Below are 27,016 nucleotides of genomic sequence, written 5' to 3'. Positions count from 1 at the left end.
AACACTGTAACCTGCAAGATATGCAAAGCTGAGCTTGTGTGGCATGAAAGTACTACAGTGATGCACGAGCACATATAAAGAAAGCACATTGGTGTCATGGATGAAGGCGAAACAGCACGGTAAGCAAAAACTGTATATCCTCATCCTATGAAAATAGCATAGTTGAATTGTGTTGTTGTGTAAACTGTTTGTTTGCTAACTTCAGGACAGTCGCACTAGATCTGTTCTGTCATGACTCTTGAGCATCAAGCTGCACAATCACCTCCCTCGCAACATAGTGATGGATTAAATTAAAACGGTGCAAGCAAACACTAAATCTAAAAGCAGCAAATAAAAGCAGCAGTAAACGATTACATTTGAATTCACTTCTTTGGTTTTCAGCTAATGCTTATGCATTTATACACCATATCTCCTTTTTAAAAATCAAGCATGTTAGCTTGCTGCGTTTCTCTGTTCCATTCTCTTTGTATAGCATTTGTCTACTACAACAGTTAACTTATCTGTTTCCAAACGTGATTTACTGCTGCTTTACTATATGTTCAAATGCTTTTCAGTGTATGCATATTTAATTTATGCATATCATTTAATTATAATATAACATTTAATTAATTATATATTGTAGATGCTTATATAATCAGAACTGAACAAATTGTCTGACAAAAATTGTTAAAGCAATGTTGTATAATATTTTATATTTTTTAGTTTAAGCATGGTTGTCAACTTGTCATCTGCAATTATCATTAAAAAGAATGTTGATTTGCACAAACTACTTCACATTGCATACTCAAATGCTGGGTTTTTTTCTTTCTTTTTACAGAAGAAACAACCCAGCATGAGTGAATCTGTTCAAGAAGTAATCCCCCCATGCACTCCTTAACAAGCAGCCATTATAAGCTTTATAAAATGTCAAAAATAAAGATAGATAAACTCAGTATGTCGCTTCTGCGTTTTTTAAAGGACACTTTTATACATAATAGTTTTATATAGTTATAATAAGCAAAACATCTAATTAAAATGTTAGTTTTTTTTAACCAATTAATATAGTAATCATCCGATTAACCAGTTATCAAAATAATTATTAGTTGCAGCTCTAGCTTTTATTACTATATTTATTATTATTATTGTTTATATTTTTTGCTTGCCAGCTTCAAGGATTGGGATTTCTCTGGACAAAACTAAAAAAGTTTTTACATTTGACCTTGTGTTAAAGAACAGTTTGTGCTTGTGGGGAGTTTTGTCAAGTTTTAAGCACATTTTCTACCCTAAACTGCAACTGCCCATGAGCAAAGGCAGAGATGGCAAAAGTACACACATTCTCCTCTCAAGTAAAAGTACAGATACTAATGTTTTAAAAGACTCTGGTAAAAGTTGAAGTACTGACTAGCCCAAATCTGTGGTGCGTGATGGCCAGGAAATAACCAGGGGTAGGTTGAAAAGGCGGCACAATGACAGGAAATAGGTTGATGGGCTGAAAACGATGTAGATAAAAACTAAATTAACAAGACTGGTTTGAAAATGTAAGAAAAATGTAATAAGTGAAAGTAATAAGTTGTCCAAAAAAATAAATAGTGAAGTACTAATACTTACTACATAAGTACAGTAACAAAGTATTTGTACTTTGTTACTTCCCATCTCTGAGCAAAGGTAAAATAATAAGTTTTTGTCTGTCTTTATGTGGGAAGCAAATTAAAAGTGGTGTGCATTCCTTATTTACAATATACATCTGCAAAACATTAATATTATACATGGGAAACCTGGCAGACCTGCTCAAGGCACCCATAACATTAGACCAATGAAATTGCAGAACGGGTTCAGGTGAATCCTAAATATGGATGATCTTCCTCTGACGTTTGACCTGCCGCTCACTCAGACTGTCAACAGGAAAGGCGAATCATTCGTCATGCTGATAACAACCTGGCATGAAAAAATGCACTTCACCTGTGTTCTGAGCTGCACAGCATTGGGAGAAAAGATTCACCGATGGTGATTTTTAAACGCACGACGATGCCAAATGATAAACTCCCGAGAGAAATTGTTGTGAAAGGAAGGAGGAAGACAGTGAACAATACATTTCTTGGTAGGCTACTGTTTAGATACAAGCCGTGTAACAGATACAGTGGAACCCCGTTGTACTAGCATAATTCGTTCTTGAAAATTGCTCGTGTGTCCATTTGCTCGTATGTTCGAACTGATTTTCCCCATAGGAATGAATGTAAAAGTGATTTAATCCGTTCCGAGATCTCATCCGATCGCTTATTTCTGCACTTAAAAAGTAATTGTAGCCTATTTTTAAAAACAAATACACAGCAAATGACCGTAATATAAACATAATTTAACACTTACTCGTGATAGTGGTTGATTGCGAGTGTGAGACGCACAAAACGCTCATAACCTCCTCGGTTTCCATGTAATTCTATTTACTTTCATTTTCACAGCACCATCACTGATTTTCTTGGGAGACATTTTTCAAGATTTCTAGTGAAATAAAAATATAAAACTAAAAAAAGTTACTGTGGGAGAGCGTATGAATACGGGAATAAGGAACGCCACAACAGGTCAGATGCAAAGGCTTCACATCCACTTTTATTTGTTTTTTTTGTGTCAGTCTGCTTAGTGCCCCACGCAGCACGTCTCAGGCGCTCTCAGGCGCGCGCACGCACACGCACACACACACAGTCTCCTCCTTAAATGCACCCTCCGATCACTTGAAAAGAGAGAACAATCATTAGGTCACATTAACTTCAGGTGAGGCAATCCCCTGCCTATCTGCTCCCGGACCCGCCCTCCATTCACAAACTGCCGCTCGGCCACGTCCCCGCTGCCACAGTTAAGTTTTTGCTGCACTGAACAACGACAGCGACCGAGTGATACGTCATCAACTAAGCGACTGATGCGACCCTCCGCCGAAAACGGGGAACCGGCAGCGTGAGTTTGCTTGTGCCTTCGAAATTTGCTCGTGAAACGGTAAAATTTTGCGAGCAAGGTTGCTCGTATCTCCGTTTGCTAGGTTGCTCGTACAACGGGGTTCCACTGTACTGTCTTTCGTTAAAGCCTGTGTAAAGTTCATTAGTTTCAATGTAGACACCTGCGGCTTATAGACAGGTGCGGCGTATTTATGTTCAAAATAAAAATCTTCAATTTAGGCCTGCAGTTCTTTGGATGTTGTTGTGGGGTCTTTTGTGACCTTTTGGATGAGTTGTCACTGTGCTCTTGTGGTAATCTTCTTTTGGGAAGTTTTCCACTGTTCCATATGTTTGGAATTTTGTAAATAATAATGGCCCAAAAGTCCCAAAGCTTTAGAAATTTCTTTATAACCTTTTGATAGCTCTCAATTACTTTCTTTCTCATTTGTTTCTGAATTCCTTTGGATCTCGGGATGATGTCTAGTTTTTGAGGATCTTTTGGTCTACTTCACTTTGGCGAACAGATGTGGCAGTAATCAGGCCTGGGGGTGGCTAGAGAAATTGAATTCAGGTGTGATAAACCACAGTTTTAACAGGGGGCAAACACTTTTTCACACAGGGCAATGTAATTTTGGATTTTGATTTCCCTTAATAATAAAAACATTCCTTTAAAAACTGCATGTTGTGTTCACTTGTGTTATCTTTTACTAATATTTAAATGAATTTGATGATCTGAAACATTAAAGTGTGACAAACACATTTCCACACCACTGTATATAATATATAAATCAGCTCCCGGACCAACATTTACTGTGACGGTTTCTGGAGTTGCATGTTCAGTTTTTTTTTAAGTATATCTTGTCATAAATTTTAAATGCTGTTTACCATTTGGAATTGCTGGAACCTTGTTCATTGTTGTGTGCAGAGACATGCAATGTTTTTTCTGGTCACCAACTTGACAAGTAATTATGGAGCATTGTATATGCAAACGTGTTAGCATATTTATTTATTTTTCAACCAATAAAAGCAACTGGGAAGCAGTATTACAGTACCTCTATCTATCTTAGCTTATTGATATATTAAAAAGAAAATTAATGCTGCTGATTGTGTGAGGTGATCTCTAATTTAAGATTGTGTGGTTCTCATAATAAAAAGGAGCAAAATAAAAGTGTGTGTAATATCCAACATCTGGGTATTTTGAGATTTTCTTTTCTTGGCCACTTCATTAAAACTGCTGGTACACCTGCAGACGACAAAATGCATTGTACTTAATCTAATATTGACAAACATCCCTTGACTACAAGCCTGAATTAGTGATGTTCTCAAGACAGTTCTTGGTCCCTTTTTTTTTTTACCTGCATTTGTACCTGGGATTTTATGACAAGACCGATCAAGAACACCTCTTGGTGTGTCTAGCCAGTGCATTTTCTGATTTCAGATCTTTGAGGTTTGCATGTATTTCTTGCACCACACGCTTTAGCCAATCTGTTGTAGATTTTCTGATGTGAATCATTGTCCTGTTGCAGGACCCAGTCTGTCAGACAGCTTGTCTCACATTTGACTTATGGGATACTTTGGTATATAAGAGTTCATGGCCAACTCAATGACTGAAAGTTGCCTAAGACTTGTGGCTGTAAAACAAGCCCAGTTAATCACCTCTGCATCACCATGCTTGACAGTTGGCATGGTTTTTGTGCTGATATTCAGTATTTGATTATTGCCAAAAGCGGGGCTGTTCTGGAGCCTATTATTCATCTGTAAGTTAAAATATATTTACATTTACATATACATTTGCGGCATTTAGCAGAGGCCCTTATCCAGAGCGACATACAAAAGTGTTTTGAGTCTCTAGTAATGAATAAATCTACACTGGTATGCCAGATCACAAACTTAATATAAATATAACTCTTGAATTCTACAAACTTGGAAAGTGCTAATTTAAGTGTTTCAGGATATATCTCCCTTTACAGTTTTATACTATGTTATATGTTTTATTGACCATTTGTTTTTATAGGAGAAATGCTTGAAAAGTAAGTGTGTGTGAGAGTGTTTGTGTGTGTGTGTGTGTGTGTGTGTGTGTGTGTGTGTGTGTGTGTGTGTGTATGTATCGTTGGGATTGAAATGGCCGGACATCAATATGAATGGCCATGACTGTAAAACAATAGCTTGTCTGGCTACCTGGCATCAATATGAATGCCAAATCAATATAAATAGCCAAACGTATAACAATAGCCTTTAATAGTCAGCCATTTATTAATATGCAGACTGTATGAATAGAGTATGAATGGCCACCTGAATTTAGCAGGTGGCTCTCAAACAGGGGGAGGAAGGAAAAGATTCAGACATAGTCTCAGATAAATGTTTGTAGGAATCTCATTTGTCATGAAAATCCATTTTCAGCTTTGAGTCCCAAAAGCTGTGGCAAAGGCTAACAGGTTAAAAGGGAGATCCAAAGGACATTTTTCCAGACGTTTATTGTTTGTTCAAATGCAACTTTGCAAACCTATGCCATGCTCCCATGTTCTTTTTAGAGAAAAGAAGATTTTTCCTGGGAACCCTTCCAAACAAACTATACTTGTTTAGTCTTTTTATAATTGCACTTAACATTGGGCTTTTATAAAGGTGGTCACACTTGCTGATGATCATTTAATATGTATTAAAATTTCTTTATTAAACGTAAAATGTGGGACAATTATGGTTCATTGTTTTTAAATGTACTTTATTTAGCAGAACAATAACAATATCAAACATAGTCAATGTATTGTTGCACTGTTTGTTCATCTAACACAAAATGTTTTTGGACAGCACAGCATGTGTGGAAAAATTCTTTAGAATCCCCCAACACTACTACTACTACTTCTTTCGGCTGCTCCCATTAGGGGTCGCCACAGCGGATCATCCGTCTCCATACCACCCTGTCCTCTACATCTGCCTCTTTCACACCAACTACCCGCATGTCTTCCCTCACCACATCCATGAACATCCTCCTTGGCCTTCCTCTTTTCCTCCTACCTGGTGGCTCCATCCTCAGCATTCTTCTACCAATATGATTCACGTCCCTCCTCTGCACATGTCCAAACCATCTCAATCTCGCCTCCCTCACCTTGTCACCAAAACATCTTACATGCGCTCTAATAAACTCATATCTAATCTAGTCCATCCTCGTCACTCCCAACGAAAACTGTAACATCTTCAGCTCTGCTACCTCCAGCTCCACCTTCTGTCTTATACTCAATGCCACTGTCTCTAATCCATACAACATCGTAGGACTCACCACAGTCTTATAAACTTTCCCTTTCATTCTTGCAGATATCCTACTATCACAAATCACTCCTGTCACTCTTCTCCACCCACTCCACCCTGCCTGCACTCTTTTCTTTACTTCTCTAACACACTCTCCATTACTTTGCACTGTTGACCCCAGGTACCTGAACTCCTCCACCTTCTCCACCTCTTCTCCCTGCAACTGCACCACTCCACTGCCCTCCCTCTCATTCACACACATGTACTCTGTCTTACTCCTACTGACTTTCATTCCCCTTCTCTCCAGCGCATATCTCCACCTCTCCAGGCTCTTCTCAACCTGCTCACTACTCTCACCACAAATCACAATACCAGCCGCAAACATCATAGTCCAGGGAGACTCCTGTCTGACCTTGTCCGTCAACCTGTCCATCACCACTGCAAACAGAAAAGGGCTCAGGGCCAATCCTTGATGTAGTCCAACCCTCACCCTGAACCAGTCTGTCCTTTGTACTGCACACTTCACTGCTGTCACACTGACCTCATACATGTCCTGCACCACCCTCACATACTTCTCTGACACACCTGACTTCCTCATACAGTACCACAGCTACTCTCTCGGCACCCTGTCGTACGCTTTCTCTAAATCCACAAATACACAATGCAATTCCTTCTGTCCTTCTCTATACTTCTCCATCAACATCCTCAAACCAAATAAGGCATCTGTGGTGCTCTTACTCGGCATGAAACCATACTGTTGCTCACAGATGGTCACCTCTTCTCTCAGCCTGGCTTCCACTACTCTTTCCCATAACTTCATGATGTGACTGATCAACTTAATTCTCCCGTAGTTACTGCAGGTCTGCACATCTCCCTTATGCTTAAAGATCGGTACCAGCACACTCCTTCTCATGCCTCAGGCATCCTCCCACCTTCCAGAATCTTGTTAAACAATCTGGTTAACAAACTCCACTGCCATCTCTCCTAAACATCTCCATGCTTCTACAGGTATGTCATCTGGTCCAACCGACTTTCCACTCTTCATCCTCTTAATCGCTGCTCTCACTTCCTCCTTACTAATCCTATCTACATCCTGCTTCACCAACTCCACATCATCCAACCTTCTCTCTCTGATTTTCCTCATTCATCAGCTGCTCAAAATGCTCCCTCCACCTTCTCAACACACTCTCCTCACCAGTCAACACATTTCCCTCTCCATCCTTTATTGCTCTAACTTGCAGCACATCCTTCCCAGTTCGCTCCCTCTGCCTGGCCAATCGGTATAAATCCTTTTCTCCTTCCTTAGTGTCCAACCTCATACAGCTCCTCATATGCCTTTTCCTTGGCTTTCGCCACATCCCTCTTTACCTGCTCTCCTTGTACTCCTGCCTACTTTTCTCATCACTCTGTCTATCCCACTTCTGTTTTGCCAACCTCTTTCTCCATATGCTCTTCTGCACTTCCTCATTCCACCACCACGTCTCCTTGTCTTCCTTTCTATTTCCAGATGTCACACCAAGTACTTTTCTAGCTGCCTCCCTCATCACTCCTGCAGTAGTATTCCAATCACCCAACACCTCTTCACCACCACCGAGCCCCTGTCTGACCTCTTCCCTGAACCTCACACTACACTCTTCCTCCTTCAGTTTCCACCATCTTATTCTTCTTTCAGTCCTCACTCTCCTTCTCTTCTTCTTCGCCTCCAAAACCATCCTACAGACCACCATCTGATGCTGTCTAGCTACACTGTCCCCTGCCAACACCTTACAGTCTCCAATCTCCTTCAGGTTGCATCTCCTGCATAGAACATAGTCCACCTGTGTGCACCTTCCTCCACTCTTATACGTCACCCTATGATCCTCCTTATTCTTAAAATGTGTTCACCACTGCCATTTCCATCCTTTTAGCAAAATCTACCAGCAACTGCCCTTCCACATTCCTCTCTTTAAGGCCATACCTACCCATCACCTCCTCATCACCTCTGTTCCCTTCACCAACATGCCCATTAAAGTCTGCCCCAATCACCAATCGTTCTTTCCTAGGTACACCATCTACCACTTCATCTAATTCACTGCAGAATCTACACTCTTACTGTACTCTTCCCTCAGAATCACCCCTACACCATTTCTCTTTCCATTCACACCATGATAGATTGGCAAACTTTTACACGTTTACTTCAAACAATAGCAATATATTTGGGCAGCATTTTCTTTGTTTGCCTGATTGATATTGCAAGAGAAATGTTGCAAAATCTCAGTTGCTATTGTTTGTTCTTACTTAAAACAATAAAAATATTCTTACATTTATTTTTTTCATTGTTATTTATTGTGCTAAACATGCAGATTGTATAGGAAATTATATACCATATCTTCCGGACTTTAAGCCGCTACTTTTCCCCCACGCTTCAAACCCCGCGGCTTAAACAATGAAGCGGCTTATGGATTATTATCCTGGGTTTTTCTCGGTTTCACAAACTTCAAGCCAAAAAAAACGAGAGAGAAATTGTTGTAAAAGGAAGGAGGAAGACAGTGAACAATGACTTTCTTGGTCGGCTACTGTTTAGATACAAGCCGTTGTAACGCGTTGAGTCTGGGTCATGGGATAGCTCACTAACTCCAGTTGCCACAGAAATCATATAAGCACAGACAGGTTTCCAAAACTCATGTTTTTTTAATAATTCTTGGCAACAGCGATACGGGTTAGTCAAAGAAACTTAGAAATGAGCATCAGAAAATAATAAGGACATATTCCTTGGCCTTGCACACATGCAGTAATACCGGAAAAATGCGGCAGCAGTCTATTCCCAAAATGCCGCTCTGCTCTTAAAGGAGCGACAACATATTTCACCCGTTACCCCTTGTAACAGGCACTGTCTTTCGGTAAAGCCTGTGTAAAGTTCATTAGTTTCAGTGTAGACAGACGGCTTATAGACAGATAAATAAAATAAACAAATAAAAATCTTTGTCAAATTCATTGGGTGCGGCTTATATTTGGGTGCGCTTAATAGTCCGGAAATTAAGGTAATAGAAATAATTTTAAATAAATCATATTTAAAGAAAGGAAATAAAACACTGGTTGTTTGCACTATTTGTAAATCCCCTTTTTTTAAACGTGTAAATGTTTGCCTTGGCTTTCATAATAGAAAATGCCACCACAACTGTGAAATTAGTTTATGGTATTTTTAAATTAGAGTTCCTTCTCTGTTTATGGTGTGGCATCAAATCAGCAAGGCTGCTCACATAGCATCGAAAATACAAGAAATTGTGTCTTACATTTAAATCAGTTATATGGTTAAATCTAAAACATTGATTGTTATTATAGAATACTTACAAATGTAAAGGTAGCTTATTGTGTACATTCTTTAATAGGCAACGAATATTTTACAAAGGTGGGATTTTACATGTATTATATTTATTTAGCTTTAGGTTTTATTGATAGCTTTAGTTTGAATGTATCCAAAACGAGAATAAACATCACCGTGTGAGATAACCAGTATACAAGTACATTAAATAAATACATTTTTAAAAATTGTGCTTTTGTGTTGTATAATTTTGGTAAGTTTTATTAACATAAGTCTCATATGGGGCTAGGAGCAACTACTTATGACGTGCAAAAATATAAATAAATATATTTATATAAATATATATATATATATATATATATATATATATATATATATATATATATATATATAATGTAATTTTTTTTCTCTATCAATTAACAAAAAGGAAAGTAACATAACAAAAGAAAAATCGAAATGAAATCAATATTTGGTGTGACCACGTTTTGCCTGCAAAACAGCATGAATTCTTCTAGGTAAATTCGTTTTTTTTAACCCAGAACCTCACAATAGCTAGGTTCTTCCAAACATTTTGGGGTACTAACCACAGATCTTCTGTAGATGTAGGCCTCCTTAAATCCTTCTGTTTCTTCATGTAATCGCAGGCAGACTCGATGTTGAGATCAGAGCTTTGTGGGGGCAAGACCAACACTTCAGGACTCCTTGATCTTCTCTACACCAAATATAGTTCTTAATGACATTGACTGTATTTTTGCTTTTCTTGTCCTGTTGCAAAATAAATTCGGGGGCAATCAGACATCTTCCTGATGGTATTGCATGATTAATAAATATTAGCCTGTATTTCATTTCATTTCCATTAAGGACACCATTAACCCTCACCAAATTTCCATCTCTATTAGCAGACCTGTAACCCCAAACTTGCAAGGAACCTCCACCATGCTTCACTGTTACCTACAGACACTCATTATTGTACAGCTTTCAGCCATTCAGCAAACACCTTGCCTCCTGCTACGGCCAATATTTAACATTTTGACCCATTAGTGCAGAGCACTGCCAAACATTTTTCTGAACCACAGTTTTTATGTTTTTGCATAGTTATGCATAGTCATAGTGCATAGTTGGGTGTCAAAGCTTTGTTTCCATGTCGGAGGTATGGCTTTTTGGCCACAATTCTTTTATTAAGACCACTTTTGGTTAAACCTCTACTCACAGTATATGGATGTACAGTGCCTGGGTCCTACTGGGTTTATGCCAGTTGTTTCTTCCAGTGTTGAAGGAAAGTAAGCCTGATATGTCTTTCATTTGCTTAATTAAGATTCCTTGCAAATGGCAGTGGTCATTGTAAATTTCTTTGTGCTTTGTGTCTAAAAATGAATAACACATGAAAAGCACTTGAATTGCACATCTTGAAACACCTATCTGTTTTGAAATATTTGCCTGGGAGAGCCCTTGCTGATGCAGTATAGTTACCTTGTCTTGTTGCTGTGCTCAGTTTAAAATAAAAGTGTCAAATTTTTAAGAAAGATGTTTATTGACATTAAGCGCATTAGATTATCTAATTCAGTCTTTTGGCTACCTTTGTCAAGATTTTGATATGGATTATCAGCTCTTTTAATACTCAATGTACAGTATTGATACCTTTGGCAAGATTTGACAAAAATTCTACATAAACACTGACTGAGAACTTTTCAAACATAAACATTGATGTACATTCATGTAGTGTAATAGGGAAATTATAGATCAAAGTAATGGAAGGAATCATGTAGATACAGGCCAAGAGCTTCAGTTAAATCAACATCAGACATCAGAATTTAGAAAAAGTGCACTGTGTATAACAGATTTGGCATGGATATTGGTACAAAAAGGCTTGGGCAGAGTATTTAATAAAATGCTTAACTATTAGAAATTAACATATTTCCTACAACATAGTAGGGAAAAAAATGAATGAGCCAAGGTTCTGTGGATGGGAATGCCATGTTGTTAGGCTCAGCTAAAAAAGAATAAAAATAAATAAAAAAACTCACTTGGTCTTATTCCAGTCTTTACCTGTCCAGTTTGGGTGAGTCTGTACCCAAGATAGCCTGAGAGTTTTGTGTTCAGCTGACAGGAATGGAGCCTGTCATAGAAATGAAGAGTTTGATAAGAAAAAGGACAAGAAACAACATAGAGATACCAGTCCTAAGAATTATGGACTACACAAGAACATTGACTCTTATCTGAAGGCTGAGTGTAATTGCCTGCTCCTAATGCTTCTATTTTTATACTTACTGTCCTTTACAAGCTCTGTTACTTTTCTTGTTATTGTTTATGGCTTTTTCAAATTTTATTCAATGTATTCCTCTACCAGATTCTAGAGTTCTGCTTCATGCTAAACAGAAATCCCTTATACAACCATGACAGATGTTTTGTGTGGTTTAGGTGCTCAACATGCACTTGTATTAAGGTATATCATAGGTAAAAAATATGTTCCCTGTAAACAGTCATTTGTTTAAATATATGTTTAATATACAGGTGCATTTGGAAAGTATTCAGACACCTGTCACTTTTTTTAATTATATTTTGCAGCCTGATACTACAATTATCCAAATATTTTTTTATTATTAAATACAAATTGAAAAGATAATTCTAGAAAACCCTATAATATCACATGTAAAATATAAAAAGAGAATACAATAATTAGCAAATCTCATAAATCCATATTCTATTCAAAATTAAAATAAAAACCTTACATTTCAACAACATTTAAACATTTAAAGGAGACAATTGCTAAAGTTCTGGGAGAGGAACTATGTTGTTCCATATCTGTCTGATACAGGATTCTAGCTGCTCAACAGTTCTCTGTGTCCTTCATTTCATGATGTGGCAAATGTTTTCAAATGGAGGTCTAAACTGCGGAAAGACCAGTTCAGCACCCAGACTATCCTATTACAAAGTCCTGCTATTGTAAAAGATGCAGTGTGCAGTTAGCTTTGTTTTGCTCAAATAAGCAAGGCCTTCCCTGATGTTTTCTAGATTGAAGCATTTGTTGCTCTAAAACCTGTATACATTATTCAGCATTGAGGAAGCCTTTTCTAAATATGCAACCTGCCTATTCTACGGGCACTAATGCACTCCCATACCATCAGATATGTGGCTTTTTGAACAGAGTCTGAATATTTTTTTAAATGAAATTTGGCCCAGAAAGGATGACTGAGTTTCTGGATTATATTCATGCAATCCTTCTTCTTTAAATTTAATAGATTTAACCTGCATTTGTGAATGATATGGCACACTGTGTTTACATACAATGATTTCTTGAGTTGTTAATGAGCCCATGTAGTGATTTCCATTACAAAATGCAGTGCCACCTGAGAGCCTGAAGATCATGGGTATCCAATAATGATTTTCGCCTTTGTCCCTTATGCACAGAGATTATTTGAAGCTTTTGATGGTATAATGTTTTGTAAATTATGAGATATTCAACTGTTTTGCAATTTTATATTGAGGAACATTATTCTGAAATTGTTTCACAATTTGTATTTTACCAATTTGTGAAGCTTTGCCCATCTTTACTTCTAAGAGACTCTGCCTCTCTAAGATAAATCAATTGTTTTAATTAGTTGCAAAATATTGCTCTAACTGTTTAATTTTAAAAACACCTTTTTCCAGACTTTTGTTGCCCTGTCCAAAGTTTTTTTAGATATGTTGAAGCCATTATATTCAAAATTAAAATAGTACATTTCCTCAGTTTAGACATTTAATGTTTTCTATGTTCTATTGTAAGTAAACTATGGGTTTATGAAATTTGCAATTGGAGCAATTATAGGCTGCAACTTAGCAAGATTGGAAAAATTAAATAGGGTCCGAATACTTTCAGGATGTAATGTACACTGCTAGGCAAAATGAAATTGGGCCAAAATTGACATAAAGGGTCAATAAGTTAAGGTGCTCACTCTTACCCACTCTAACCTGTTTAGAGGAAGTGTGTTTCACTTATAACCAGTGTTGGGGGTAACGTGTAACAAGTAACGTGCGTTACGTAATAATATTACTTTTCTGGAGTAACGAGTTAGGTAGCGCGTTACTTTATTTAGCCGACAAAATTAAGTCGATTATCTTATTGTTCTCTAAGAAGTTATTAAGCATTTTAAATGTTTAAGAAATGTCTTTTGCCCTAATATAACTTATTTCTTAATGGCAATTATCTTTATTACACCTGTTACACCTGTAAGGCGTGAAAGAGATACAAATAACGCAAAAGTAATATAACGCATTACTTTCCATAAAAAGTAACTAAGTAACGTAATTTGTTACTTTTTTGGGGAGTAACTCAATATTGTAATGCATTACTTTTAAAAGTAATGTTGCCTAACACTGCTTATAACTGTAAACATGTAAAACTATTTATTTTAAGTAAAGAAAAGAAGCAAAAGAACTGACCGAATGCCAGAGAACTCTGCATGCATTCCCACTTTACTTAATAGATGCACTGAGAAAAAAGACAGAGAGAAGAAAAGATTTTGTGTGTAAGAGTGAGAGAGAGCACTTTGTTATGCAGGTTGAATGAATTCTGCTAGATGGAAATGATTTAACAATGTTGCATTTGTCTACCACTGATTATTGCCCTGCTTCAAATGGTGTTGTAACAGATACACAACATGCTATTAAATTAGAAGAGTGCTTACTAGTTAACAAAAGCTCAAATGTGCCAAAAAAAGTGCTAGAGCATGATCATGTACGGTTATTTTACATTGCAATATAGAGCTTGCCAAGTTGATGCCATCAGGGGTTGGGCTCTGTACCGATAAATATCTCTGTGACTTATTGTTTTAATGCAAACATGTTTTTAAGATAAGCTGTTAATGTGTTCTATATTAAAGACTTCCAAGAGTAATGTAGCAGTCCTATCACAGCGCAATTTTTTTTTTTTTTTTTTTATGAGTAGACATAATATAGGCCATGTTTAGGGCTGCCAATCGATTTAAATATTTTATCACAAGTTAACTAATGAGATTAATCACGATTAAAAATTTTTAGCGCTTGAAAGCCTTAATACAGTGTGTAATATATATACAGTATATATATATATATATATATATATATATATATATATATATATATATATATATATATATATATAAACACATATACAGTATATTACAAAAGTATTTCAGCCTCACATTTCTCTCAATACTATAAAAATTAAACTTCGATATGTTTTAGCAGCTTGTATTGCAGTGTACTGTAGATTTACTGTCCTCTGAAAATAACTCACCATACAGCTATTATAGTCAGAATAGCTTTTGACTTGAGCCCTGATAAGAACTGAGATGGTCCCTTTAGTCTGGAGAACGCAATGTCTATGGTTTCCAAAAATAATTTTTAATTTCAAAATTTGAATGTTTGTCTTTGCCTCAATCCATTTTAAGTGAGCTTTGGCCCAGAGAAGACAGTAGCATTTTTTTTTTTTATCATATTCACATACAGTTTCTTCTTTGCATGACATATTTCTGGAGGTGTTTCCAAGCCAATGCAGTGATTTTTATTCCAGAATCATTCCAGAATCTGTTTTTACAAGTTAAAGAATTTCACCCTTGTTTCTTGTTCACAGTGATGCTATGTACTATAGATGATGGGATAAATCTTCACACTTTTATGTTGAGGAACATTATTTTGAAATTGTTTAACAATTTTTAGGTATAGTTATTCATAGATTGGTAAACCTCGGCCATATTTACTTCTGAGGGACTTTTTTAACCAATCATGTTACTGATGTGTTGCCACTTATCCTAGTTACAGGTAGTCGTTGACTTACGAACATGATTGGGACCGACAGACCGGTCGTAACACGATTTGGTCGTAAGTAGAGTAGGCTATATGTACAGTACTGTGAAATGATGCCGGAAGCTGGTACGCACTGTTGTACGCCGCGGCTAGCGATTGTGGTCGTAAGTTGCATAGGCCGTAAGTCGACAACTACCTGTAGTTGCAAATTGTTCCTCCAGCTGTTTAATTTTTCATCTAACACTTACTTTTCCAGCCCTTTGTTGACATTTGTTTAACTTTCTTTTTTCAACCCAGTACATTTAAAATTACCTTATTTTTTCCTTAAAATTGTGAGTTTCCCCAGTTTTCTATGTTCTATTGTAAATAAAACATGGGTTTATAAGATACGCAAATAATTTCATTCTTTTTAAAATTTACATATTATCCCAAAATAATAATAATTTAAAATGAAAATCTGCTTTGTTTTCCCTCTAATCTATATTGCCTTACACCAATATACAGTGGGTACGGAAGGTATTCAGACCCCCTTAAATTTTTCACTCTTTGTTATATTGCATCCATTTGCTAAAATCATTTTTAAGTTCATTTCTTTTCCTCACTAATGTACACATAGCACCCCATATTGACAGAAAAACACAGAATTGTTGACATTTTTGCAGATTTATTGAAAAAGAAAAACTAAAATATCACATGGTCCTAAGTATTCAGACCCTTTGCTCAGTATTTAGTACAAGCACCCTTTCGATCTAATACAGCCATGAGTCTTTTTCGGAAAGATGCAACAAGTTTCTCACACCTGGATATGGGATCTTCTGCCATTCCTCCTTGCAGATTCTCTCTGGTTCTGTCAGGTTGGATGGTAAACGTTGGTGGACAGTCATTTTTAGGTCTCTCCAGAGATGCTCAATTGGGTTTAAGTCAGGCGCTCTGGCTGGGCCATTCAAGAACAGAGTTGTTGTGAAGCCACTCCTTCGTTATTTTAGCTGTGTGCTTAGGGTCATTGTCTTGTTGGAAGGTAAACCTTCGGCCCAGTCTGAGGTCCAGAGCACTCTGGAAAAGGTTTTCGTCCAGGATATCCCTGTACTTGGCCGCATTCATCTTTCCCTCGATTGCAACCAGTCGTCCTGTCCCTGCAGCTGAAAAACACCCCCACAGCATGATGCTGCCACCACTATGCTTCACTGTTGGGACTGTATTGGACAGGTGATGAGCAGTGCCTGGTTTTCTCCACACATACTGAGGCCAAAGGCCAAATTAAGGCCAAAAAGTTCTATCTTGGTCTCATCGGATTCTCATTTGCTCTGACATGCATTGTGATCTGTAATCTGTCTTATATAGACAGGTGTGTGGCTTTCCTAATCAAGTCCAATCAGTAAAATCAAACATTTCTGGACTCAAATAAAGGTGTAGAACCATCTCAAGGATGATCAGAAGAAATGGATAGCACCTGAGTTAAATATATGAGTGTCACAGCAAAGGGTCTGAATACTTAGGACCATGTCATATTTCAGTTTTTCTTTTTTAATAAATCTGCAAGAATGTCAACAATTCTGTGTTTTTCTGTTAATATGGGGTGCTATGTGTACATTAATAAGGAAAAGAAATTAACTTAAATGATTTTAGCAAATGGCTGCAATATAACAAAAAATTTAAAATTTAAGGGGTCTGAATACTTTCCGTACCCACTGTAATTTAATCTTGAAGACCTCCAGCTGTTCTACTTGGTGGATTTTTTGCACTTTTTCAAGTAGCACTTAATGTGAAAAAAGTGTGGAAGCATTCCTGAGGGAAACCAAGAATTATTCTTTAAATTATATTCTCTCACTTTATTTGTTTCTCATAGCCTTGTCATAGCCTTGTCTCACAAGCATTCAACAGTTCTTTCAGATCTCTTGCATTTTTAAATCTTTTATTTTACTTTATTTTTAATTTAATTTTTTTTTACCATATAACAGACCGGGTTCGATCCCCGTTCAGGGAACCAACCCCAGCCACTCTCAGTGCCGGTCCCAAGCCCGGATAAATTGGGGAGGGTTGCGTTAGGAAGGGCATGCAGCGTAAAAACATGTGCGAAATCAAACATGCGGAGGATCTGCTGTGGCGACCCCTAACAGGAGAAGCCGAAAGAAAGTTTTATATAAACAGAGGATGTGAGCAGAGCAGCCTTGACACCCTTGTTCAACCACTCATGGCCCATGCAACCTCTCCATTAATATAAAGTGTAAAAAAAAAAAAAACTATGTTTGCTCAAAAAGTGGTCCAACATTTAAATGGAATGGTCCAACATTTGAATGGAATAGTTTGGTTTTGATTTAACAATAATCTTTATCATGTGATATGAGTGCAGGATGCAGATTCAAATGCAGATTCAAAAACATGATTGAAAGGCAGACAGTTCCGAATAAAAATCCAAAATCATGAATGGTAAAAGGTTATGTCATCAACAAATAACACAAACAAGGCAAACCAAGAATGTAAAGATAAACAAAAACAAGATAAAAATTTGGAAATCAAGAAACATGAAAAAAAAAAAAGAACAAAAGACTGGCGGTAAACATTAAACAATACTTTGACTACAGTGACAATGGAAACAGAGGGGAAGTGAAAGGCAAATTAATAAGAAGGTACACTCAACAACTTAAATAACAGCTGTAGACTATTAGAAGAACAGGTCATGAAACATGAACAGGTCCCCCTCCTGCCCTAAACAGGTTATGGAAAGCCGATTGACTATGGAAAACTATTCAGAGGGTGAACTCAAAACAGCTGTAGACAATTTGTATGTATTTATGCATTTTTTAAAGCCTGTTTGATTGACCTTACCTGCATTCACTCAAGATAAAATACTACATTCTGTTCGATAAAGACACACAGTAAGACATTTTGGAATATTTAGGGATAAAGAAAAAGTCTTTAAATGCCCAAGGCAGGTAGACCCTTGGCAAACATGTAATAACTAGAGAGTAAAATGGTAATAAAAAAATTATTTTATTAATTCCTTAAGCTTTTTTATTATTTCAAATTATCTCTGGGTTTTTTTCTGTGGTCTCTGCTCTGTCAACATTGCAGTTTCTGCTTAATTTACATGCTTTCTTTACATAATACTTTAAAGTGTATACCAGGGGTGTCAAACTCAGGAGTAATTATTTTTGGCCCACGAGATCATATCAAGTGTGTATTAGAGCTGGCCCGCCAGTGTATAGCACATACATCGCTAATACTACAAATCCCAGAATGCTTTGTTAGTGCGCGGACGCATCAGTCGAGGCCGCTGAAAAACTCAGTGTACTCAGCACTGAATTTACCCGCCGATTTACCGACTTTGAATCCCAGAAATGCAGATTTGAACTGCTCAGTAATCCGTTTGTGGTTGACTTGGAAAGTGCATCAACCAACCTCCAAATGGAGCTGATTGAACTCCAGTGTAGAGACACGCTCGAGTCAAAGTACGACTCTGTGTGTGCTGCACAGTTTCCATGTTTCCTCCCCGACACACTGCTCCAACTCCGTGTCCAAGCTGCTTAAACGCTCTCTGTGTTCACCAGCACATATCTATGTGAGCAACTGTTCTCTTTAATTAAGATGAACAAAACACCACTGATGAACATCTTCACTCAATCCTGAGGATTTCCTCAGCTCAGAGCCTAAAACCAGACATGATGCACTTGCATCTAAGAAGAGATGCAGGAATCTGTCTTCAACCAATCAGAGTAAATCAGAGTGTAAAAACTGAGCTTGAATGAATGTTGTCTTTATGCACTTTTTCTACTCTAAGGCATGGACTGTTACTGGTTGAATGATTGCTTTTTTAATTGAAGGAAATTATTATTATTTGTGGTTGTTTTGTTGTTGCCCTGTGAAAAAAGGAATTAGAAAGTCTATAGAGAGAGAGAGAGAGAGAGAGACACATCATAAGAAACTAATACCACTGATGTGTGTTTTATTTTAAATTAAATTTCTCATGTGTTTATAATATTAAACTTTGGAGATTCAATGTCTATGCAAAACTAAACTTTGTTTCCATAAAAAAAGGTTAAACATTACAGATCTGGAGAGACAAAAAACATGCACAATTGCAGTACATTTTTCAATAAATATTGAGTTTGGCCCGTGACTTCGTCCCAGTTTTTAATTTTGGCCCACTGTGAATTTGAGTTTGACACCCCTGGTGTATACTATAGGTAAATTGTCAGATTACAGCCAGTTGGGCATTCCAGTTCTCAACATCCATTGTGGCCTCTAAATATGGTGCTCGAGCACAGATGTGGTCAATTGCACACATTAACACAAAAAGAAAAAGATTACCATTCATAAACTGTATAAAGTAACACTAAGTACTTTTTCCTTTGACTCACCAACCTTTATGTTTCATGAGTGATATTTAATTCCTGACCTGTCTTTTGCCACTGTTTTTTCACGCTATTTGCTCTTTGGATTTTGTCTGTACATTGCATGACTGTCTGGTTGCTGACTACATTTTTTGTGCTTTTGATTCGTTTATTTTGATTTTGACAGTTTTTACTGTTTTGAAGACTTAAACATTTTTTTTTACTGCACTTGCAACCACTCATGTATTTCATGGTATAAAGGAATTTGACCAAACTCACTTATTATTAGTATTAGTAGTAGTAGTATTTATTTATTATTTTTTAATAATAATACAGTCTTGAAATGAGCCAGTAAGTAAATAATCCCCATTGGCCACAGTTGGCTTAAGTGACAGAAATGGAAACTTTGTAACTAGATATTTTTGTCAAGCTATAAACTGTGAGCCTTATCTCTTAATTTGAGCAAATAAATAGAAAGAAGACAACAGATCAAATTATGTTCCTTTTAGCCATCCTAAGAGAATTCAGTCATGATGTTCGTGACCCAGATTAGTGAATGTTCATTGACCTAGATTATAAAGAATGATGTGCCATGTGGCAAGTCCATTGTGCAAATATAGTAATGAGGAAAGGAGTGTTTTGCAACTAAAATGGCCAAAGTGATGTCCAAAGTCAATTGATGTTAGGTGGTCTTCGTAGTGGTATACGTAGTTAATACACTACCATGTACCTACTGTATATAATCCTACTGTATGCACCACATAACAAATACTTCAATCTCATTGTAGTCTAATTAGCATTAATATATAAGTCCAAGTCAACAAGTCTATGGTTCTTTTAATTGCGATGATTTTGGTTCACATTTAACAAAAATCCACCAGTTCACTATCTCATAAAATTAGAATACTTCATAAGACCAATAAAAAAATGTTTTCGTGAATTGTTGGACTACTGGAAAGTATTAATTTACTGTATATGTAGTCAAGTCAAGAAGCTTTTATTGCCATTTCAACCATATATAGCTGACACATTACACAGTGAAATGAAACAACCTTCCTCCTGAACCCTGGTGCTACATACAACAACAATCACAGAAAACACAGGGCTAAGGACTAGTAAGTGTCTTTGCCACATAAAGTGCATCGTGTGCAACCTGGTGCAAACAGTGCAAAGACAACACGACAGTGCAAGACAATACAGGACAGTCCAAGACAAATACACAAAATACAAAATAGCGCCGCCAGTAAACCTGTTGTATATTGCACACTGTGGAGTGTAAGAGACATAAAGTGAACAGTAACAAAAATATAAACAAAATGTTGTGCAATAGCAATAGCAGCAATCCAGAAAAGATGTGCAAAAAAGGCATGTAAACAGTTTATGGTATTGAAGTGATTTAATGTGAGTGGTACTGAAGACATGGGTGTGCGAAGTGAGTACGAGTGTGTGTTGAGTCCAGGTTGTACAGATCAGTCACACAGCGTGTTTCTGTGTGTGTGTATGACTTCAGTTCAGTTCCGTGTTGAGAAGCCTGATGGCTTGAGGGAAGAATCTGTTACACAGTTTAAATACATATTGGGCTTTTGCCTTAATTATTGCCTCAATTCATCATGGCATGAAGGTGATCAGTTTGTGGCACTGTTGAGGTGGTATGGAATCCTTGGTTTCTTTGACAGTGGCCTTTAGCTGATCTTTATTTTTTGGTCTCTTGTTTCTCAATTTTCTCTTGAAAACACCCCAGAGATTCTCTATGGATTTCAGGTGTGGTGAGTTTGCTGGCCAGTCAAGCACACCAAAACCATGGTAATTTAACCACCTTTTGGTGCTTTTGGGAGTGTGGGCAGGTGCCAAATCCTGCCAAGAAATGAATCTTTATAAAGCTGGTAAGCAGAAGGAAGCATGAAGACCAACACCAGCAGATGACATTGCACCCCAAATCATCACAGACTGTGGAAACTTAACACTGGGCTTCAAGAAATCTGGGCTATGAGCTTCTCCACCCTTACTCCTGACTCTAGGACTTTGGATTCCAAATGAAAAACAAAACTTGCTCTCATCTGAAAAGAGGACTTTGGACCACAGGCAACAGTCCAGTTCTTCTTCTCTTTAGCTCAAGTAAGATGCCTCTGACATTGCCTGTGGTTCAGGAGTGGCTTAACCAGAGGAATACGACAACTATAGCCAAATTCCTTGACATGTCTGTGTGTGGTCCCCAGCCTCAGTCTATTCTTTCTGAGAGTCACCCAAATTCTTGAATCAATTTTGCCTCTCAAGGTTATCTCGGTTGGTTGTGCATCTTTTTCTTCCACACTTTTTCCTTCCACTCAACTGTCTGTTAACATGCTTGGATACAGCACTCTGTGAACAGCAGCTTCTTTGGCAATGAATGCTTGTGGCTTACCCTCTTTGTGAAGGGTTTCAATGATTGTCTTCTGGACAACTGTTAGATTAGCAGTCTTCCCCATGATTGTGTAGCCAAGTGAACCAAACTGAAAGAACATTTTCAAGGTAAGGAAACCTTAGCTGGTGTTTTGAGTTGTTTAGCTGATTGGCATGTCACCATATTCAAATTTTTTGAGATAGTGTATTGGTGGGTTTTTGTTAAATGTGAGCCAAAATCATCACAATTAAAGTAACCAAAGACTTATACTACTTCAGTCTGTGTGTCAAGTGTTCAGTCAGTATATACAAAATGTAAATAAAAACACATCTCATAAATTCACATTTTTTTCACAATAAAAGAAACAAAAATACATAGTGAATGTTTAAACTGATAATATATTGTCAGGGATCCACCTGCCACGCCCCCCTCAGTAGCTGTCACGCTGCCTTCGCTCTCTGCCGCCACCGGCTTTGATTCCTGACACTTGTGACTCGTTAACGATATAACTATACAAACTCACTTTCTCGAGTCACAGGCTGTCGGTACTTGAAGGTCATGCTGGTGATCTCGTGGACCCTCAACCGCTAGCATTCCCCGCTTGGTTCGTCTCCTGACTCCGTCTCCTAGAATTACTCTTTTCCTTTGGCTATTACTTTCCTTGTGGATTACTTGCAGTTCCGTGGATTACTTTCCTTCCTCGGATTATACTCTCAGTTCAGTGGATTATTTTCGGTTTGTAACTCTTCATGACTTGTGTGTGTTTGAGTTCTAAATAAAGCATGATTGAGTTACTTCCGCTTCCGCTTCTTGTTCGCCACCCTTACATGTATACAATTTTAATGAAAAAGAAAAAAAAAAAATTTATTTGATGGCAGCAACAGGTCTCAAAGAAGGGCCATGTTTACCACAATGTCCCATCTTCTGTGTGTATACGTCTGGGAACTGAGGAGACAGTTGCTGAAGTTTTGGGAGAGGAATGTTGTCCCATATATGTGTGATACAGGATTCCAACTGCTCAACTGAGTATCCTTCTAAAATGTCCTTTGTTGTATTTTTTGTTTCATGATGTGCCAAAAGTTTTCTAATGGTGAAAAGTCCAGACTGCAAGCAGGCTAGTTCAGCACCCAGACTCTTCTACCACAAAGTTATGCTATTGTTATAGATGCAGTATGCATTTAGCATTTTCTTGCTCAAATATGCAAGGCCTTCCATTAAATTGATGTAGCCTTTACAAATGTGCTAACTGCCCATTCCATAGGCACCAATGTACTCCCACACCATCAGAGGTTTTGAATAGCAAGCCAGATGGTCCCTCTCCTCTTTAGTCCAGAGAACGTTGTGTCCATGGTTTTCAAAAAGAAATTTAAATTTGTCCCAGAACAGTTTTCCACTTTGCCTCAATACATTTCAAATGAGATTTGGCCCAGAGAGGATGGTGGTGTTTCCGGTTCATGTTCAAGCATGATAGAAAATTAATTTCTGGAGGTGTAAATGAGCAAATACAGTGATTTCCTTTACTGTATAATAACTGTTTTAAATGCAGTGTCACCCTGTCCTTGTCCCTTATGCACAGTGATTTCTCTATTCTTTCAGATTTTTTATATTATCAGAATCTGAAATAGAATGTGACTTGGCAACAGGAGCTTCGAGTGCAGGAGAAAATACAGACATAATGTAACAAAAAAGTAAAACAGACAATTAAACAGAGGTGGGAAGTAACGGAGTACAAATACTTCGTTACTGTACTTAAGTAGATTTTTCTGGTATCAGTACTTTACTCCACTATTTATTTTTTAGACAATTTTTACTTTTACTCATTACATTTTTACACAAATATCTGTACATTTTACTTCTTACATTTTCAAAACCGGCTCGTTACTTTAGTTTTAATCCATTGATTTGTTTTTTCCATTGATCAAATTTTTCTTTTCACTGCACGCCGATTTCAGCCGAACAACCCATTTCCTGTTACTGCGCGTGTTTTTCAATCCGCTGGTGTATAAAGTTCTGACTCTCACTCTTTATAAAGATAAGAATCAGCAGACAGAAGGCAGTAAGAAGTTTGGGTTTAATGTGGATGAGACAGAGGGAGTCAGTGATGTAAACATGACTGAGAAACAGACACATTCCTGATCATCATCATCTTTTCTCTGCTTGTGTTCTCTGTTCTATATGTGGATGTTCAGCCTGGATACATTCATTAGGTAACAACATTTTTAATTATTTTTGTATTTATATATATACAGTGGAACCTCGGGTTACGAATGCCGGCATACGTATAATTCAGGTTACGAATCGCAGTTCATCAAAATTTTTGCCCCTGGTTACGAACAATATATCGGGATATGAACGTCGCTCACCAAAAAATCGTAGGCAAGTTGGTTGTTTTTGCTCTATCCATGCAGCTCGTCACATCAGTTAGCGTCCTGTGTCCCTAGCGAGAGCATCGTGTTACTTATCTGCTTGAAGTTTTCCCGGCAGCAGCGTAACAACTCGTTAGTTGATGCTCGTGGAATGATGAGATGGACAACATTAGCCGATGCATAACCACTTTACTTGTTTTTATGAAGATAGATTAGCAGGGTTACAGTCTTTTCCGAAGTACAATACCCATAATGAATTTCACTCTGGACTTCAATACCAACTGATAGTAGCCTTAAAGAAACAGCTCTCATTTTCCCTCTAATGCAACAATTGTCTCAGCGTTCGTGTTAATAACACTGTCTTTAATATTCTATAATATAATATATAATAATATATAAATAATATAATATAATAAGATTCTCCTTCCAAACAATAACTCTCCCTCCTCCCCCTTCTACGAACGTCGTCCCTGCAGCGAGTCTTCTCAAAGGGAAAGTACCCGGTAAAGATGTTTTCCTCTTTCGTATGTTTTTATGTGGTATAATTTTAATATAACATGTTAAAAGTAAATAATATTAGTTAATATTGGCTTTATTTTTATTTAAGTAATATTTTTGGTTATCCAGAACGAATTATTGAAGTTTCTGTTCATTACTATGGGGAAATTTGTATCGGGATACGAACTTTTCAGGTTACGAATAAAGTACCGGAACGAATTAAATTCGTAACCCGAGGTTCCACTGTATTTGGCTGTCAAAATTCAAATTATTTTAAACGGCACTAAACTGTATTAACGCGCTCAATTCAGCGCGCATTTCTGTTTTTACCATTTTTATAAAAATATAAAATAAATAAATAAATCAATATTTTTAAAAAGGCGAAATTAAAACCTCCAGCAAAACATACACTTATTCACGACGTCCCTTCTTTACTTAGATATAAAATAAATAAATAAACTCCACCGAAAAATATTTTGAATCAGTAATCTTTTGTTTTATTTCTGCGCCAAGTCTCAAACCAAACACCAAATCCGCCATGTTTTACACAATTTTTCCCTCATAATGGCGAAACGAACATAAATTACTGTCCTTATTTATCATAGAGATAAAAACAACACATCATTTAAATCTGTTTTTTTCATTAAAAGCTTCTTGACTTGACTTGAAGAGGTGCACTTTCTCCGGTATCACCTCATTAACCGTCCGTGTGGAAACATAGCAAAGGCTCTTAATGATGTCCACACGTCTCTGCACTTTTATAGCCTTTATATTTAATCACTGTACATATGCTTACATATATATCACATGCTGTAAATATGCTACATATTTATCTGCACTATTTGCACGATTGCTACTTTTTGCACTTCTGGTAGATGCCAAACTGCATTTCGTTGCTGTGTACCTGTACTATGCAATGACAAAGTTCAATCAATCAATCAATCTATTAATCTATCTACCTATCTATCTATCTAGCTAGCTAGCTAGCTAGCTAATATTAATATGATGTGAGGTCCAGTTAACAGCTAAAACAGGTAGAAGTAATAACTACTTTTTACTTAAGTACATGCCAGAGCCAAGACTTCTTTACTTTCCCTTAAGTAAAAAGGTATAATCAGTACTTTAACTTTTACCCGAGTATTTTAAAACATGAGTATCTGTACTTCTACTTAAGTAAAGGATGTGTGTACTTTTGCCACCTCTGCAATTAAATAATGCAATATATACAGAAGTACAAATATTGTATAAATGAATGTACAGATGTTATTTACAAGTGTGCATTTTACAAATTGACTATTGGATTCCATGTATAAATATGTCAGTTATGAAGGACAATGTGTAGTTATAAATATTTTAATTGTTCATGCTGAGTATAGCCTGCCAGAAAAAAAACAGTTTTTGTGCCTGGCTGTTCTGGTGGACAGTGCTCTTTAGTGCCGACCAGAAGGCAACAGTTCGAAGAGAGAGTGGGCTGGGTATGTTGTCCAAAGTGATTTTCTTAGCATTTTTCTCTACTCTGGATAAGTGAAGTTTTTGGAGATTGGGCAGTGGGGCACCAATAATCCTCTGAGCAGTCCTGACTGTCCGCTGTAGCCTCTTGATGTCTAGCTGAACCAAACCAGACAGTTATAGACATAGATGTACACAGGACAGACTCAATGATGGCAGTTATAGATATAGATGTACACAGAACAGACTCAATGATAGCAGAGTAGAACTGTTTCAGCAGCTCCTGTGGCAGGTTGGCAGAGGTCCAGTGATATCCTTCCGGTTGGCCAGGACCAGTCTTTCAAATTACTTTATCATCACAGATGTAAGAGCAACAGGTCTGTAATCATTAAGACCAGTGATTTAGGTTTTTTTTGGAGACCGGAATGATAGTGGAGCATTTGAAGCAGCAGGGGACTACACACAGCTACTTTGATCTGTTAAAGATCTGAGTGAAGATGGGGCCAGTTGGTCAGCACAGACTTTTAGGCAGGCAGGTGAAACACAGTCTGGCCCAGACTGTGTTTCACCTCCCTGCCCAAAAGTCTGTGAGAGATGGTGATAGTCTTCAGAAGACTCGTTTCACATCCTCTAACATACCTCAAACGCAGGTTAAATGGAGGAGGAGGCAGTAAGGGGGTTGCAGGGGGTGTAGGTGAATGTGTGAAGGGCAGATCAGAGGGGTTGGTGGGTGATAGACTGGACTTTTCTAACCAACATGGAACACATTCAGAATTTATGCC

General features: G+C 37.3%; 1 protein-coding gene across 3 annotated transcripts in view; it reads left to right on the top strand.

Annotated features, from left to right (window-relative positions):
* pcdh19 (protocadherin 19) overlaps window positions 1-27,016 on the top strand; it is a 156,144-nt gene that overhangs the window by 6,449 nt on the left and 122,679 nt on the right. The window lies entirely within an intron of this gene.

Source organism: Silurus meridionalis, chromosome 5 (genome assembly GCF_014805685.1).
Source record: "Silurus meridionalis isolate SWU-2019-XX chromosome 5, ASM1480568v1, whole genome shotgun sequence".
Lineage (NCBI taxonomy): Eukaryota > Metazoa > Chordata > Actinopteri > Siluriformes > Siluridae > Silurus > Silurus meridionalis.
This window is presented reverse-complemented; position numbering and strand designations above follow the sequence as displayed.